At 43.5% G+C, this 18128-nt stretch overlaps 1 pseudogene; it reads left to right on the top strand.

Moving 5' to 3' along the window:
* LOC138567839 (solute carrier family 22 member 20-like) overlaps positions 1–18128 on the top strand; it is a 386869-nt pseudogene that overhangs the window by 314850 nt on the left and 53891 nt on the right.

The raw sequence follows: 18128 nt of genomic DNA, 5'->3' as shown, positions 1-18128 counted from the left end.
GAGCTACTGTTTTTCTCTAGGCGTCCTCCTGCCGGTGGGATAGCTACTTCAAGTGCACTGAAGAACACCAGGATCTTTCTTCGGGACTCACTTTGGACACCACCTCTTGGTAAGAACCCAGTTCATTCCTTATCTCACTATATAGTAGTAGCTTTCAGGGTTCCCCAATTAAACTGTGTCTGTCTGTTGCAGGGGATACAGTCTTCAGATCGACTCAAGGGATGCCCCTGCCATACTCCACGCTATATACAGGTCAGCCCCATTGTTCACACTTACTGTTTACCAATTTTGGTCATTTATTCTGTGTCTTTGTCTTGCAGCCGGTGGTGTCCTGCGGTGCTCTCCTTGCATCTTCCGATTAATAGATCCCTCTGTTGGTCTTTTTCTAAACCCACCAGAGGGGTACATTGGTAAGAAGAATTTCTCTATTACACAATTAGTTCAACTACCTACCTGCCACCCTGATACTTGATTCACCCTTGGGGAGTGTGGGTGAGTTCTGACACATGCACCAAGCAAACAAGGCAATTGTATGGGAACGACATCTGGGCATGCATCTGGATGACATGATTAACTTGTTGATGGCGGCACAGTATTTTCCAAACTTGATCTGTATAAAGGTTATCACCAGATTCAATTGGATGAACAGTCTAGATACATAACCACGTTCGCCACACATGAGGGTCTCTTCAGATATAAAAGGCTCAGCTTTGGCGTAGCATCCGCTGCTGAGATCTTCCAGGAGAGTATTCAGCGTTTGATCCAACACATAAAAACCTATTTCAACTACAGTGATGACATTTTAGTTTTCGCAGCCGACAAAGAGCAACATGACATAGCACTCATTCAGGTATGTGCTGCCTTATCTCAAGCAGGGTTGACACTGAATTTGGAGAAGTGTGCATTTCACAAGCCACACCTCACGTTCTACGGGCATCGTTTATCTCAAAATATAATGAGCCCAGATTTAGGAAAGGTAATTGCAATCACTGACATCTCCACAAGATGTGAGTGAAGTACCGTCGTTCCTGGGGATGGCGAGCTAATTTAGCCAGTATCTGAAGGAATTTGCCACCAGCAGGGCTCCACTGAGGGAGCTCACCAAACAAGGGAAGGAATTCCAGTGGGACCCTAAATGTGAAGAGGCTTTCTGTCAAGAAAGACATTGCATCAGCGGACATTATGGCCTATGTTCACCCTGCCAAGTGCATAGAACTAACTGTGGGCACTAGCCTGATGGATGTGGGTGCGTTTCTCACTCAACATAAACCAGGGAGAGAGACCCCAAGGATAATTGTTGCCTATGATTCCAAAAGCCTGTCCGACGTTGAAAAAAGATACTCCCTGCCAATAAGGAGGACCCCCAAAGTCGCTCACAACAGAGATAGTGAGAGAACACTTCCTGAAAGACAATAAACTGAGGTAGGTGAGAGAACTCATAGCATCTCAAAGGTGGAGAGAAATAGGGCTGGACGAGACAGGTGCTGCACAAGGAATAGTTCAGCAGGACTTACAAGCATTCATGCAAGTGAGGAACGAACTGTCCATAACTGCAGAAGGACTTGTCATGAGGAGCCGCCACATAGTCATACCTTCTGAACTCTGGCAGCAAGTTGTGAACTTAGCACATAAAGGCCATAGAGGTATGGTGGTTAGCAAGCGGGAGATAAGAGACACCACATGGTTCCCAGGGATCAATGTAATGGTGGAAAACACAGCAAAAGAGTGTCACCTATGCCAATGCACATCCAAACCAAACATCCCTGAACCTCTCAGAATGTCAGACATGCCTGAAGCACCCTGGACATACCTAGCCAGTGATTTCTTCAGACCGTTCAATAATGGCAAGTATTGGATGGTTGTGATGGCCAAACTTTCTCGTTTCCCTCTCATGCAGATGATCTCCTCTATGGCGGCTAGCACAGTGACCTCAGAACTGAACAATATACTCTCTGGATGGGGCATTCAGAGATATTAAAATCGGATAATGGGCCACCATTTACCAGCATGCAGTTCACCCGATTCATGCGCTTGCTGGGCATACACCGCAGATAAATCACGCCATTTTGGCCTCAAACAAATGGGATGGTAGAGAAGTTCATGGGAAGTCACAAGAAAATGCTCCAACAAAACTGAGCCCGATATCATTAAATCACCCAGTATGCAACATGCTCAGGGACTACAGGAACTCACCACATGGGATGACAGGTAGATGTCCTTCGCCACTGTTATTTGTAAAGTAGGTGAAAAGAAGACTTCCCCATGTCAGAAGTGCCCCAGAAAGAGATACCCTGACTCTGAGGTGTACAGACGCATCCAAGAAACAAGAAATTAAAAGGGATTCTGTTGAGAGACAGAATGCAAAACCGTCATCGTTGCATCATTGCATCGTTGCAAGCAGGGAACAAGGTTCTCGTCTGTCGAAAGCAAGAGAGGAAATCGGAGGCCACATTTGACCCCAACCATCTGGTTGTATCCCAGATAAATGGATCAATAGTGACTGCTCGATCCTCGGACGGTTCCATGTGTTAAAATCGTGACAAAAACAGGCCCGGCTCCCGGAAATGTTATCTGCGTGGGCCAGGGTTTAGATCAGGGGGGCCCATATTCCATTGGGTGTGGGTGTAGGAGTACCCTCAACAAAGTGCTGGTGTTGAACCTGATTTCACAGATCCATGATCCAGCAAAAAATATCTTCCAAAGAGAAGCTAGGAAAATAGTGTTGCAACATCAATCTACCTATCTTCCCTTCCCATCTGCTCTCCCCTTTCTGTTATATCTGATCCTCCTTCACCTTTCACCGTCCAGTCACCTTCCTTTAGCTGCCCTAACCACAGTTTTCATTTACCTCACCTCCCACCTATTCACACCAGCACCCAGAATGCCTTTCCTGGACTGGCTTGCGAGAATTGAGGGTGCTGCCTCCGCCTCCTCCTCCTCTGAGGCCCCCAGTCTTTTTACCATCTCAGATGGTGTCCGCCCAAAAATACCTTCCTGAGCACTGTGGCTACTCGCAGCACGCCCCGGAGGAGATGCTTGTGGCCCCTCCATCTTGTTGTGAAAGATAGACCCCCACCCAGAATACTGAAGCAAGGACTAGGAGATTTTGATTCCTAGAAAAATGTTAAAAAATTAAAAATTCTTTAAATTTCAAGAACAGAATATACCATGTCCATTCAATACAGGTAGTATTGTTGATCTTAACAATATTTTGAGCACAATAACATATCCTCCAATAACATACACATGTATACAAACCTCTCTTCATGCACCCATTCCACAACCCCCCCCTTCTTTCCAACTGAACCCATACAGTAGTCCCATTCTGAATTTCTCCCATCAATGGTTCATGTCAAAAATTACATTTGAAACAACATTTTTTTTATTTTTTTGTTGCATTTGTGCAGCACATTTTAATTGCGTTGAGAGTGCAAGGGAGTGCTAGGGCTGTAAGGGCTGCATCAGGAGGCAGACAGTGCTGGTTGAGGGGTTTGCGGCCTCCTGGTATTGCTCCTGGTGGGGTGTGCCCCTGTACATCATTGTCTGGTACATACTGTTTACATACTAGTTTCAATATGAAATTGCCCATGATGATTCTTTGTTTGATGTGTTTACTTTGATTTGCTATTGACTGACACAATTGTGTTCAATAAATGTGGCCCGGATATTTTCAAAGTTAGATGTGTGTGTGTCCTAATGCCTGTGCTGCCCATCTATTAAACCACAAGTTAGGCTTCTTGGAATAGCTTATAATGCGAACTGAATCAGTTCTAGGGGCACCTAATTTTAACAGGTAAGGCATAGTGAAATTAAAAAATATGCCCAGGATCACACACTTTGGTGAAGTGGCAAAGCCATAATTTGAGCCTAGCCTGAAATTTAGATACGTGTCCACACATTTTTCAAGCTCAAGTTGGTACAAATATGTGTTGAAGTTTGGCTTTGAATAACTAAAATAATACTAAATTGTATACAGATTACTTTTAAAAAATGCACAAGTCACATGATAAATGAACCTGACAATCTATTCATCATTGTAGAAACATGTTTGTGAAGAGATTAAGGGGGGCATTTTGGTTTGAATCCTAAATTGCACAGATCAGAATTCTCCTGCTTGCCCATTTTTGCAAAAGGGACCATTCATTAATTTTCATTGTTTCCAGCAAGTACTGGAAAAGTAAAGAGTAAAACACAGGAGAAAATCGCGTTTGCTATTTACTTTACCATTACGTGTATGGAAAAGTGTAAATTACTTGCACAATTAACGATTGAGGGAGCCATCCAAAATGGATTCCTTTGGACTCTCATGCTTTTTTCAGGTGTAAAGGTCGGGCAAGTCCCATAAAAACCTATTGGTTTTCCGCCAACGTAAAAATACATGCTGGTGTACTACCAATTGGATTTGGCAGGGGGAACTTGTTAAGTCCGATCTGCTCTCCAACTTCACCTGTCAAATCATAGAAAATCCTGCAGCTCATAAAAATTGAAGCTACATGTATTTAGCGCCACTTCTTCCACTCCGCTTGACCTGGAACCTGATCCTCTATGACTGTAGCTTTATTTTCCTCATCCTGAATGGATGCCTACAAGCTCCAGCATAGAAATTAATGAGAACTTTAAAAAACCTTATACAGACACAAAGTGAAATGAAATGCATGACAAGGTTATTGTTTCACAGTGCTTGTTCTGTATCCCCTTACTTACTAATCACCCAACAATCACACTTAAATAGCTTCTTAAAATCCTATATAATTTTTTTTTTAAAGTGGCACAGCAATGGTCCCTGCCTTTTTACCTTTTCTTATCTCTAATCACTACCTTTTGTAAATAATCTGCCTCTGAGACACGTTAAAAAGATAGGATCTCATTGGTGGGGCCTGATCAGCCCTGCTGTTTGTATTTGGGGGAGAGAGTAGAGCAGGGTGGGGGCAATGGCATTTGTCCCTTGTCCAAATGTTAAATCCACCTCTGATTGCACTCTTTAGAAAATATTTAAATACTGCTTTTTAGTTATAAAAGATGTACACATTTTATACTTTGACCGCAACATTATAGAAAACGCTCTTCTTTTTTGTTATTTTACGGGTGTTCATGTTTCATTTCCGGCACTGCCTAAACACCCAGCACCCAGGATTTACATCATACATACTTTCCAAACAAATCCCACAACACACATGACATATTCTGTTTGCATGCAAACTCTGTAAAGTTATTCAAACAGAATGAGGTTATCAAGTCAGTACATATCAGTTTGAATCATGAAATGTTCTGTCAGAGTAGACTAGCCTTCCAAACAAAGATACATTCTATTTAGGTCGGGGCCCCACTGGTAAGTATACATGAGAAGATTTGAAACTGGTCAATACTTGCCAACCTAGCCTCATCATTTTCAGGTAGGGCCTTGTTGGACCAGCTCAGTGAGGTGCAGCTGGATTCCCTAGTCGTAGCAAGCAAGACACCCACATCTGGGCATATACACATTCACTGAGGGAGACAAACGGAAGCCAAAATGCATTGGCAAAGCCAACGTCTTGGGCTTTTGATTAGGGATGGATAGGCATTTGCCAGGCACTGCCATAAGGGTACCACCTGGCCATAAAATGGGAACATCTGGAAAATAGTGCCAGTAACTGGGCATATGATGGCATTGCCTGGCAAATGTCTGCTAACACCTATACGCAAGCCAAAACTGCTGGCTTCATGATTGCTTGTTTAAGACAGGATTTCAGTGCAAGTCACAGAGCCATTGACAAATATATTGCTTATAAAATCACTGGCTGAAGACACAGATTAAAAGAATGTTATTACACCAGGAGCTTATTTACAGAGGTAATTAAACACTCAAAAGAATGCTTAGATATAACAGTGGCAGGCCCTATACAGCAAGATGTTTGGTGTTACTTTGTGATGGAGCTTGCTCAAAGAGTTCTAGAAAGGTTAGGTTTTTGGTGGTGAGGTATTGACATAGCCACGTCTAGTCGTTAGGTGGGTAAATGACCAGACACACCCATAGGATGTGTGTTTATCCTCGCATTTTATTTCCATCCTATTTGTGTTCCACAGCATGCGTTCTGGTTGTACCTAATAGGTAAAATGTCTCTGAATCAATTAGAACCACCGTTATTGCTCCGGTAGCCTTCCATACCATTTTCATATCAGCCATGACTCTGTCACTAATGTCAGAAGCCTTTCCCAAACTGCTAGACCACAGGGCCTAAACATTCATATGGTTGCTTGTGTTCCAGTCCAGATCGAACATGGCCTAGCAATTGAGATTGAACTGCTCCTTTTGGTGGCAGCACCAAAGGTCATTTGCTAATGACTTGTCGCCTTCTCTAATTGCACTGACATACTACAGAATTAGGGCATGTAATGTTGCGCAGAGCAATGGTAGTGATAATGTGTAATTCAAAGCTTTGCATGTATCAGTTTTTGATTGTACTCTCTCCCCTCCAGAATTACATTTTTGTTACTACCAACCTTATCTTTTCACTTGTACTCAAGTAGTTAATGCAGCAGAATATATACTTTGAATGTCATTTGTAAGGGCCCCCCGTCAGTTGACGCACCTTCTGCAGAAATCTGTGTTCAAGCAACTTTACCTGTCATTTATGGTTTGATATAGTTAACCATTTTATTAAGCATGATGTGAAAAACCACTATATTACCACAAAAAATAAACAGACTTGAAATTACAGAAACCAAAATTGTTATTTTAGGTTTGAGAAAATAGATGTAGGCAGCCTTCTTGAATAAGTGTGCTACCTCACTTAGAGGTGTGAATGGCCCCCATATCCCTGGTCATTTGTACTTCATGGCGTGGGGCATAAATCATTATCTAGGGCAAGAAAGCAAATCCTGGCCAGGCCTCCTGCAATTCAGCCTCTCAGAATGATGTCTCTGAGGTTGCTGCTGAATGTTAAGAGTGACAACCACCCCCAACTCCCTTGGTTACTAGTGGTGTACAACACCACTGACATGGCCTCCTTTCTAGGGGGGCCAGAGGCTGGCTCTGGGGGGGCCTGGCCCCTTTGGCCCCCCTGCTGGAGCCGGGCCTGGACAAAAATTGCTGTGGTTACAAAATATTGCCGCAAAAATGCCATGGTTTTGCCGCCACAATCCATGTAAGGTATGCGGGGGACCCATTATACCATTTAAGGGGAGCGAGGGACACCCCCGCAACCCTCACTCCCCTTAAATGGTATAACAGGGTTCACCTTTACCGGGTCAAACCACAGCATTTTTGCTGCGATTTTTTGTATAGGCGAAATCTTTGCCGCAATTTTATCACTGCATACACCTCGGACACAGTCATCACATGAAATGTGTTGCAATTCAGATTATACTGAGAAGGAGAAGGGAAGAACCATGAAGAGGAAAATGAAGAAAGACACAATGGGGAAAGCTCGAGAAGTGAGGAGGCTGTGCCAGTGGCATACGAGCATGTCAGACCCAAACGATGCATCAGAAGACCAGTAAGGTTGATTGAAGAGATTTGAACCAGAACTGTGAGTAATGAAGATACATTTTCCGGAGAGGGGAAGATGTTGTGACCAGGAAGGACACGTAAAGTGTGTGTGTGACAAAGACACCTGTCGCACACACAAAAGAGACTAATGGGGATGCACGCACTCGCCCATGGACAAAGGGTTTTTACCACGCTCAACAGTTCACCGGCGTGAGGGTTAAAGGAAGGAAGCAAGTGAACCTGTCTCTGTGTGTTATTTATGGTGCCTTTTCCCTCGAGAAAGCAGCACAGATTAGAGAGAGTTTCCAGGCCACAGTGAATTTCCCATCATCTGGGAACATGAAAGGGTTGTTGGCAAATGGACTTTCCTGTTTGCTACATTTGCCGTCACAGCTTCGATATTTCCTGCACGATGGCCGCAGAAGGAAAGCAAAGATGCCTGAGCGGCATCAAGACCACACCGTAATTGTTCCAAGAATTCAGTAGTCATGCACTTCTATTGCAACGGTGATTACTTAAAAAGTGTTTCGGTTGTTTCACTCCTAACCCATTAGTTTTACATAGACCTGCATGGAGAGCAATAGGAGTAATACATTGGCTGAGGTCCTGCTGCACTGAAAAGAGCTTAGTAAATTGCAATAAAAAACAAATATCTTTGTCAATCATCTCTGTGCCACGATGTGCAAACAAAGTCATAACATCAATACATTTAGTCAATGATAAAAACATTTATTCAGTTAAGTATCTGATGCATTCTGCAAACATTTGCAGTTACCATCTCTCAGTGTTTCGTTATCCATTTACACATTTGATCGGCATAGAAGCTTTTTAGATGGCTGGTGGTACTCTACATTTAACCGTGATCTTTTTCTTCCTGCCGCAGTTTCTCTCTGGGCTTTTCCATCTATGGTGTAAGCATGGACCTGCAGAAGTTCGGCTTCAGCATCTACCTCATCCAGGCATGTTTCGGTGCCATCGACATCCCTGCCAATCTGGTGGGGGCTTTCACCATTGGCCCAATAGGCCGTCGGCCAACAGAGGCAGCCTCACTCATCCTGGCGGGGCTGGTGAGCCTCGTTAACGCAGTCATCCCTGAAGGTGAGCCAAAGGAACATATCCTTTCACTGGTGGATTAAAGTACTTTGCACGGAGATCAACACTGCATCACGCTGGTGAGAACTGGTAACTGGGCACATGTACTGGGCTCCTCTTTTGTCCCTGTTTCATGGGGCCACAGGTCAGCACACTGCTGATATTCACAGTAACTGGCATTTTGGATCTGTTTGACATATGCATGGACAGGATTTATAAAGCATGAACCTAGCTGGGGAGCTCTGAGTACTGTAAATAGGAGATGCACTCAGAGGGGTTACAGGTAGGATGCAGGGGTAGCAAATGTAACTGGAATGGGTAGGGGAGAAGGGGAGTGGAGCCAGAGAGATCAGCGATTGGTGAGATGATCTTTGAAGAGTAGGGTCTTTAGGTCCCTTCTGAAGTATAGGGTGGAGTGGGAAGTCTCTTAACTGCATTTATTCGGGCCGAGAGGATAGCTCAGCAGCAACTCACTTGTCTTTGAAACGTGACAATGCAGAGCAGCACAGGTTTTATACATGTTTCAATGCTTAGAGGCTGGACTCTGGCATGAAGTGCAATATTTGATAACTTCCAGAGACAGGGTGCATGACAGGAACATGCCTATTTCCTTTTTCTTTTCTTATTTTTTTACCATTTGTTGTTCTTTTTTCGTAGCCTGGAACTGTTGTACATCTTGAGTGTGTGTTGGCCTCCCGAGAAGGTGAGTTTCTTGGCCAAGTAGAGCAGTGTTTTGGTTGTGACTGCGTTTTACGTGATACAAGCTGTCTTGAACGTGATGTGTGCCTCAATGGACACTCAGTGCATCTCCTTGAAGATGGGGTGATGTGGTCCAATTTTCTTCGTCCCATCATGCATGCAACTGCATCGTGCTAGATAGCTCTTAGAGGGGCGAAGGTGGCATCTGGTATTCCTGCAAGTAGGGCATTGCCTCCATCCAGATGGTAGATAACTAGGGAAAATACAACTGTTCTGAAACTAAGGTGAGAATGAAAGGCTTGACCTGTTAGAGGAGAAGAAGCTGTTATGCTTCTGGAGTCCCTGTGGTGATGTGGGTTCCTAAATAAATATTTGTATTATTTCAATAATATGGACAAATACCAGACTATCAATGATGTCAAAGGATAAGCCATTTAGATACCAGTTTGGTGCGTAGTATGCAATTCAAAGACGAAAACGATTTAAAAAAAGATACATGGATGTGGAGGTCAAAGTTTAGGTATCTGTGTACAACATATCACAGCATACCACATTGTGTGGAATCATACAAGTAACATAACAGATAAACATAAAGAAATTATTGTTAATGGAGTGTGTCATGGACCCATCCATTTTGCTCCATTAACCTGAGTCTGACACTGTTCTCAAAATAGTGGCATCTTGAATGAGTAGTCGCAGTCAATGAAAAAGCTGGGAGAGTTTGATGAGTTGAGGCATGAAAACGTAAAGCAGGGGTCTCCAACCTGCAGCTATCCAATTGTTCTGAACTATGACTCCCGTGATACCTCACCATTGACTAAGCTGGCTAGGGCAAATGGAAGTTGTAGTCTTAAACACAAATGGATGAGCCAAATGTTGCAGACGGATGGTGTAGAGCTTCATGTCAGTCTGCCAGTTCAGACATGCTTGGTGTGTTTTGCCAGGTAAACAAACCTGGTCTTTGTTGGGTAAGCCCCAGCGAAGGGCTGGATAAGGGCAATCAATGGTAGAAGATGCCACAGTCCAGTCAGGCGAGCCAGGACCCCGAACACAAAAGCAGCCAAGCCGATAAAGCCCATCCCCAGCAAAGTCCCAGGCAATATGAGGTCAGTGACAGTGACAGACAGGGACCGGCAGCTTTGGAAACTCGCCAATTCCATGTGCACATCGTTGTGCTCCTGTTTTGCATAACAGCTTGTACATATTTGGACAGCAAAATCGTGACTTTATTGGAGTGCTTACTAGAGGGCGCAGAGTGAATTTAGGTGATAATACTTTTGCGCGACGTTTCTACTGACTGCCATCTACTGACGCCTGTGTGGTTCTGAGAATGGGGATCTGGGCACTGTGGTACGGCTTGGTGTGATTGTCTAACCTTTTCAAAGGTGCCAGGTTTTGGGACATAAATCAAGATTCATAATTGTATTTACTGAACACTGAAATGAATACAATAAACACTAAGATGTATATAACATGTATTGAGATACATACATTAGATACTGAAATATACATACTGTACACTGAGATAACTTATATTCTATAGTGAGCGGTTTATACTGTATATTGAGATACATGCATTATATATTGAAATATACAGACTGTTTACTGAGATGCATGCGTTATATACTGAAATATATATATATATATATATATATATATATTTACAGTACATTGAGATGCATTCATTGTATATTGAAACATATACACTTTACACTAAGATATATTCATTGAGAGTCAAATACTGTATATTAAGCTAAATATATTACATACTGAAATGTATACAATACATGCTGCGCTATATACAATATATACTGAGATGTATACACATCCATTTTATATTGAAAAGCATATATTGCAGATTGAAATGCATACATTGCATAGCAACCTATGTATATTATAACGTGGGATGTGCTATATTCAAATAACTCATATACATATCATGCATACATGATAGATTGCTTATGCTGTATGCTGAGATATACATGCTGTATTGTAATGCATCTACAACGTAATAAAAAAGACATACTGTAAACTAAAACTCCATGTCAAACCATACATATTATAAAAAGGTGTATGCTATTGAGTGAAATGCATATACTACATGCTGAAACATATACATGATATATTGATAATCTGCATGCACTGTAGTGAGACGCTTGCATATAGCATGGTGAAACACATGAACCCCTTTTCTTATACACACACACTACTGAAAATGTGATATCGTTTAGAGTTCTGCCCACTGGAGGGGGTGGCTTGTTCTTCTTTTACTAGTTTCACTTTCTACAAGTTGTTGGGGGCCGTAGCTGGGCCTTCAAAGGCTGGAGGCTCCTGAGAATAGATATCCCATGCCTGCCAGTTTCTTGAAAGCCTGAATCTTAGCCATGTATCCATGTGGCCTGGGCTGCTTTTTGGTGACTGCCTGTGTATGCTATCTGTTGGTTTTGGGGACAAGAGAAATGGTTGCTTGCACAGCAGTATGTTACTGTAAATATTCAGCAGTGAGGACAGAGGCGTGTTTTTTTGTCATTATTACTGTTATTTCTCATCAGGCAATGGGCTTTACAGTTCACATATCTGAACCATAGCAATAATAATGTTGCAGTGCCTTCACTGTACATATGTGTTTTAAAATGAATGAAAGGAGACAAGGCAGACATGTGTTATAGATGATGTATTTTGGATGCAAAGATTTCTTTTTTTTCCTTAATGCATAGCTTTATTCCAGAAGAAAGCTCATGTAACATTTTAAATAGAAAATAAAATATTACCAAGTATGAATAATTCTTATACATGTAAAGCCAGAAGCAGCTGGTTGGATGCTGCAGGATTTAAATTCAGCATATCCTGCATGTAGTGTTTTGAAACCATGATCTTGCAAATCCTTTGTATATTAAAACATGTTGTATGTATGTGAGACATTTGTATAATAGACATCTGCCTAGTTATGTCTCGAAATACCTGCAACACTCTAGATCATATTTATAGATCTGCACAGATGATCCAAAAACAGACATTTTATACTTTTGTTAGAGAACATTGGACATAATTAGTGACCATCATAAAGTGTACTTATGCACCTGAGAACCTAAGTTGGACTCAAATTGCTGAGGTTTAAGTGCAGGCTAGCTGTTACAGCTTCCAGGAAGGCCCTGCTGGTTTGGAGCGAGGCTGTCTAGGGTCATTGGCTTCTTGCAATTAATAGGCATGAAAGTGTTTATTTCAGTGCTTGGAAAACAACCAGTTAAGAGCACAAGTTAACCCCTTATTTTATACAAGCAAATGAAGCTTACAGTAAACCACAGTGTGTGTCAGAGCACCCATTTAATTTAGGTCAGAAGGATGAAGTGCTTAGTTGTCTCTGACTGTATTTGAGCAATGTTAGCTATCAAATGTGTATGTTTGTATTTGCATTTATTAAACAAGGAGGCATTAGTGAGTGCTTTGATCAGAAATGCCATTATAGGGACAGAAAGAGGGCATCTTAATTTAGTTTTGGAAAGGATAAAGAAGTGTCTTTTTGGCCTATGAATCAGTGTGACGTGATAATACTTGCATCTGAATCAAAATTGTTGGTTTCCAACACCTATGCAAGAAAAGAGACTGTGTTTATTGCACGGATGAACCACTGTTCTTTTTTGTTCAAAGACAATTCGTATTTTCACTTAAATCACTATTTTTCTGTGTCGGACTTACATTTAGAAAAATGGGATGAGTGGGTATAAATCCAATATAAGTATATAAACAACATATGATACTTGCACTAACACTCTGAGAGTCATCTCAGTGATCTAGCACCGAGTCCATGTCTTGATTGTGCCCACAACACTTACCCCTCCCCCCCTTCCCTTTGGGTATGAATCAGGTTCAGATATTATTACCCTCTTTTCCTAGGTTGCCATCCTGATTTGATGACAATATTGTTTGCACACAGACGTATTTCTTCCTCCTTGCTTGGAGTTTTTATCAGACTGTGCTGTTGCAACCCACCAGCCAGTGGCATACATTTGGGGCCTCTCTGTGAGCTATGCTGTGGGAGCCCTCACAAGCTCCTTAACAAAGCAGCGGCCACGCCACATCCCAGACCAGCCTGGACCACCACGCATGCACATTTCCCATGATGATGATGTTGCTGCAGAGGCACGCCGCGCACTAGGCTAGGTGAAAAATGTAAGTATGTTTTTAATCAAAGCGTAAATCTTTCACCTAGTGTAAAAACATGGGGCGGTGCCTGACCCCTGGAACCCAAATGTACCAGTCAGCAGTGGCGGCTGGGGCATTTTTCATTTGGATGGGTGTAAATAGTCACCACAAATATGGCAGAGCACTCATAATTAATGCGCTTATGTGTGTGAGGTGTTGGGTGGTCCAGGGGCAGGTATGGCATATTCTGCTGGACATCTATTATAGCCCATTAAAATATGCCATGCCTGCCTGCCCCGTGGGACCTCCAGTGCCTCGCACGCACAAATAATCCAATACATGCTGAATGTGATTGTGTGTGCGTGCGTGGTGGGGGGATCCCAGGGGCAGGCATGACATGTTTTACTGGGCTATGATAGATTACCCATTTGTTGAAAATGGGCTATGCCTGCCCTCTGAAACTCCCAGCACTATGCGCGCTCACATAAGCACATCCACTAGGTGTGATCAGTCGCTCTTGCATATTTGTGGCAAATATTTACACCCATAGAATTGAAAACATGTGTTTATGTGTGTGCATGCGAGGAACTGCATTATGAATATTATTAGGTTTGCGTGTGAGGCGCTGGGGGAGCAGGGGAGCAGGCAGACATGTCATTTTTACTGGGCTATGATAGATGCACAGCTGGAAATGCCATGTCTGACCTCTGAGCCCCCCCAGCACTTCGCACACTCAAATAAGCACATTGTGGTGAATATTTACACTCATCCAATTAAAACATTTACCATGTTCATAATTAATGTGATTCTGTGTGTGCATGCGAGGCACTGGGGGGGGGCAGGGTACAGGCATGACATGTTCATCTATCATAGCTCAATAAAAATGGCATTTCTGCTTACCAGCTGCCCGGCCTCGCACATACACATAATCACATTATTTATAAATGTTTTGTTTTGGCTGCTAGGTGGCGCTGAAAGCGATACCTTTAAGCCAAAACTATTGTCATTAAACTAAGAGCTTTAACATAAGAGTTCAAATAGGGGCTTTGAATGAGGGTCCCTAATGCTTTTCAATGCAGATGACATATGAGGATGGATTTGTGTTTGGCTATGTGTCCCACCCATTTTAACCCCCATTTGTGAAATCTATATGATTTTCCTCCCATTCCCACCCATCTCACTCAAAACCACACACCTGTTTGCACTTTTTGACTGCATGTGTATTGTGTTCTGAATTTGTTAGCCATTTTTACTTCCAAAATGGCCGGCCGTCGTATGTTAATGTTAGGAAAAAGTTATTTGACTTCATTGATGCGTATAAAAATATTTATTACAGCTTTAAAGTTATGTTACACAGTTTGAACATTTTTCATATAGTGATTTGTGGGGTGTTGATTCAGTGCTTTTGATTCAAGCAGCACCTGAATGGCTGTGCAGTTAGTGATGTCAGTATGATATGCAGTGTGTCCTTGTTTCTACAAGTTAGCCATTTTGTTTCTGGGGTGGCCCAGGAGATGCCGCAGGGCACACATCCACTCGTGACATGCCCGACAAGCCAGGCTTCAGCAGGCTGCATATACATGTGTGTCCACCTCTCACGTACAACCTGCAGTGTGTACTCAGATTGCCTGCAACAGGTTCCCAACCCACCAAGCTGCCTGCCCTCTTGCATTTGTGAACGCCACAGTGGACAAGTGGCACTCGGAATATATGTACGGGGTAGATGTCATCACGTTCAGGAAGGTGGGTGCGAGGTGGTTGGGAGACAACGCGAGTTCTGCTTTTCACTCTCAAGTAGCTCCCAGGGAACCATATGTGCAGGGCAGCAGGGTCCTTGATTGCTAGACAGCCCCCCTGCCGCTGACCTGTTCATGGCGATACATTTGTTGGCCTATGTGTATTTGTTTATTTATATTTGTGGGTGTTTATGAAGCACTGCAGGAAGCTGGAACCAGTTTCCATAGTGGCATCAAGTTTATAAGTGAGACCCAGTGATAGAGAGTTCAAGCTCTCTCTACCCCACCCATCCACTCTACCTCCACTCTATACCCCAACCCACCCTATTCCCGCTCTCCCTAACCCCACACATCCTACACCCCACTCTCTAGCAACACCCACCCTACTCCCCTCTCTCTACCCTACTCTCACTTTCTCTACCACCACCCACCCTACCCATCCAAACCCTCCCTACCTCCACACACCCTACATCCCACTCTCTCTAACTCCACCCACTCCCCTACCCCCACTCACTCTATCACCATCCACCCTACCCCCACTCACTCTATCACCATCCACCTTACCCACCCGCACTCTCCCTACCCCCACACACCCTTCATCTCTCTCTCGCACCACCCACCCTACCCTAACTCGCTCTACCTCCACCCACTCATATCCCTCTATGTCCTGCTGTCAAGGAGTTGGGGCAGAGGCACAGAGCTTGTTCTTGTAAGTTGGCAATGGGAAGATATAAAGCTGCATCCTTATAGAATTAGCCTTGCTTATACTCACGTCCATATTGTTGGATCATAGTTGTTGTGTAGACATCATTGGTGGCCAGCAATACTTCCTTAAAACTTGCGGTGATTGAAAAAACGAAGACCTTGTCAGCTAGGATGTGTCCAGATAGCAGTCTGATGGAAAGGCATGCTCGACTTCCTGGAAACAGCATCCGCCATAATGTTCTTTGAGACAGGTAGGTAAGTCAAAAGGAATTTGTATTGGGCAAAGAAGTATGCCAATCGGGCTTGCCTGTTATAATGGCATTCCATGTGTGCAGTGCTTGTAGATTCTTGTGATCTGTGTGGAATTCCACTGGGTGTTAAGCCCCTACAAGTAGGTGTCTCCACTCTTTGCAAGCTTAATTGAGCTCTAGCAACTCTCGCTCTAAAACAGAATAGTTCCTTTCACTAGTGGTCAGGCTTCTCGATAAATACACTATTGGGCGTTGCAGTTCATCTGATTGTTGTTGTAGCAGGACTGCCCCAATAGCTGTTTCAGAAGGATCAGCTTCCATGATGAAACATTTGCTGGTGTCAGGATGACAGAGAATCGGTCCTTGGGTAAAGGCCTTTTTCAATGACCGAAAGGCATCGTCCATTTCTCTGGTCCAGTGGAAGCAAGTTTCTTTCTCAAGGGGCAATGTCAACGGCTGCACCAGGCTGGAAATGTTGGCTATCAATTCCAGGTAAAAGTTTGCTTGACCTATACACTGATGCACTTGGGCCTCATTACGACCCAGGCGCTAATGGGTTAACAGCGCTGTAAAAGGCTGCAGCGCCGTTAACCTATTAGCGCCTAATTACGAGCTCCCTTTGCGGGACCCGACCTTAACGGCTGGTTTTACCAGCCGTTAAAGTAGGGACCCACAAAGGGACCTTGGTGCTAAGTACGGTGCCGCAATTTGCGGTACCGTTATTAGCGCCTTCCACATTCCCATTGAGCCCAATGGGGCAAGAATGGGAATGGGGAAGGCCCATGGCGGCATGGGGAATTACCGCCCCGCCAACCTCGGAATGGGGTGGTAATTCCCCATTCGGCCATGGCGGACACCGGCATGGACCATGGTGCTAGTAGCACCATGGTCCTCCGCCTGGGTCGTAATGAGGCCCCTTGTCTTGCTGATATTGGGGCTGGTCAATCAGTAATAGCTTGTGTCTTTCAAGAATCCATAGCAACACTTGTTTCAGACACGACATACCCCAAATATGAAACACAGGAGGCATCGAAAACACACTTTTCAGGCTTTGCATACAGCTTGTGCTTCCGTAGATGTGGAATGACTTCCATTACTTGTAATGTATGGTCAGGTAAGGAGTTAGAGAAAACCAATATATCATCCAAATATACAATGAAGGAGTAATACAACAGATCAGCAAAAACCTTGTCCATGAAGGATTGAAAGATTGTGGGGGCATTGGCCAGCCCAAACAGCATCACCATATGTTTGAATAGGCCAAAGGAGATCCAAAAAGTAATTCTCCATTTGTTGTCCTCTCTGATCCAAAACAAGTGGTAGGCACCTCTAAGGTCGAATTTTGTGAAGAACCGGGCTCCTAGAACCAATTCAAGTATGGAATCAGTGGTAATGGGTATTTATCCTTCTGAGTAATCTTGTTCAGTCCTCTGAAATCTAAGCAAGGACGAAGGTCCGTGGTGTCCTTCTTTGCAAAAAAGAATAAAGAAACCCTACATGGGGTTTCGAATTTTGAGATCATTCCATTCTTGAGGCTTCATTGTAAGTACCCAAAGAGCATCTTTCTCTGGTTCAGACAAGGTGAACATTTGCCAAAACGGAATTGAGGTATTGGACATTAGCACAGTCCTCCGGCCTATGTGGCGGGAGTCCTTGTTCCCCAGGCTCGTTGAAAACATCCTTGAAACACATATAATCGGGGGAACCAATCACAGGGTTGCTACACTGCTCTCAGTTTGAGAAACGAAGTTGGTCCTGCATCCTTGGCCAGCTCGTCTTTCAATTCTTCCAATAAACACGCTTCAATAATGTAAATCGTGTATCATCAGGCCAACCGTTGGCATCCGCCAACTCCTTAAACGAGTTATGCAGGACAATATATCCTTCGTGCATTGGGTCGATTCCAAAAGGGTTTCTTGAGCTTAAAACAAGGTTTCCAGCCAGTCGGCCATGGCTCTAAAGGCAGCCACAAAGGTGCTGTATTCATCCAAAATCGGGTTATTTGTGTTAACGAAGCGGGTTGCCCAGGACAAG

Source organism: Ambystoma mexicanum, chromosome 2p (genome assembly GCF_040938575.1).
Source record: "Ambystoma mexicanum isolate Mex_15411 chromosome 2p, UKY_AmexF1_1, whole genome shotgun sequence".
Taxonomy (NCBI): domain Eukaryota; kingdom Metazoa; phylum Chordata; class Amphibia; order Caudata; family Ambystomatidae; genus Ambystoma; species Ambystoma mexicanum.
Note: the sequence above shows the minus strand (reverse complement) of the source record. Positions and strands in the feature narration are given on the sequence as shown.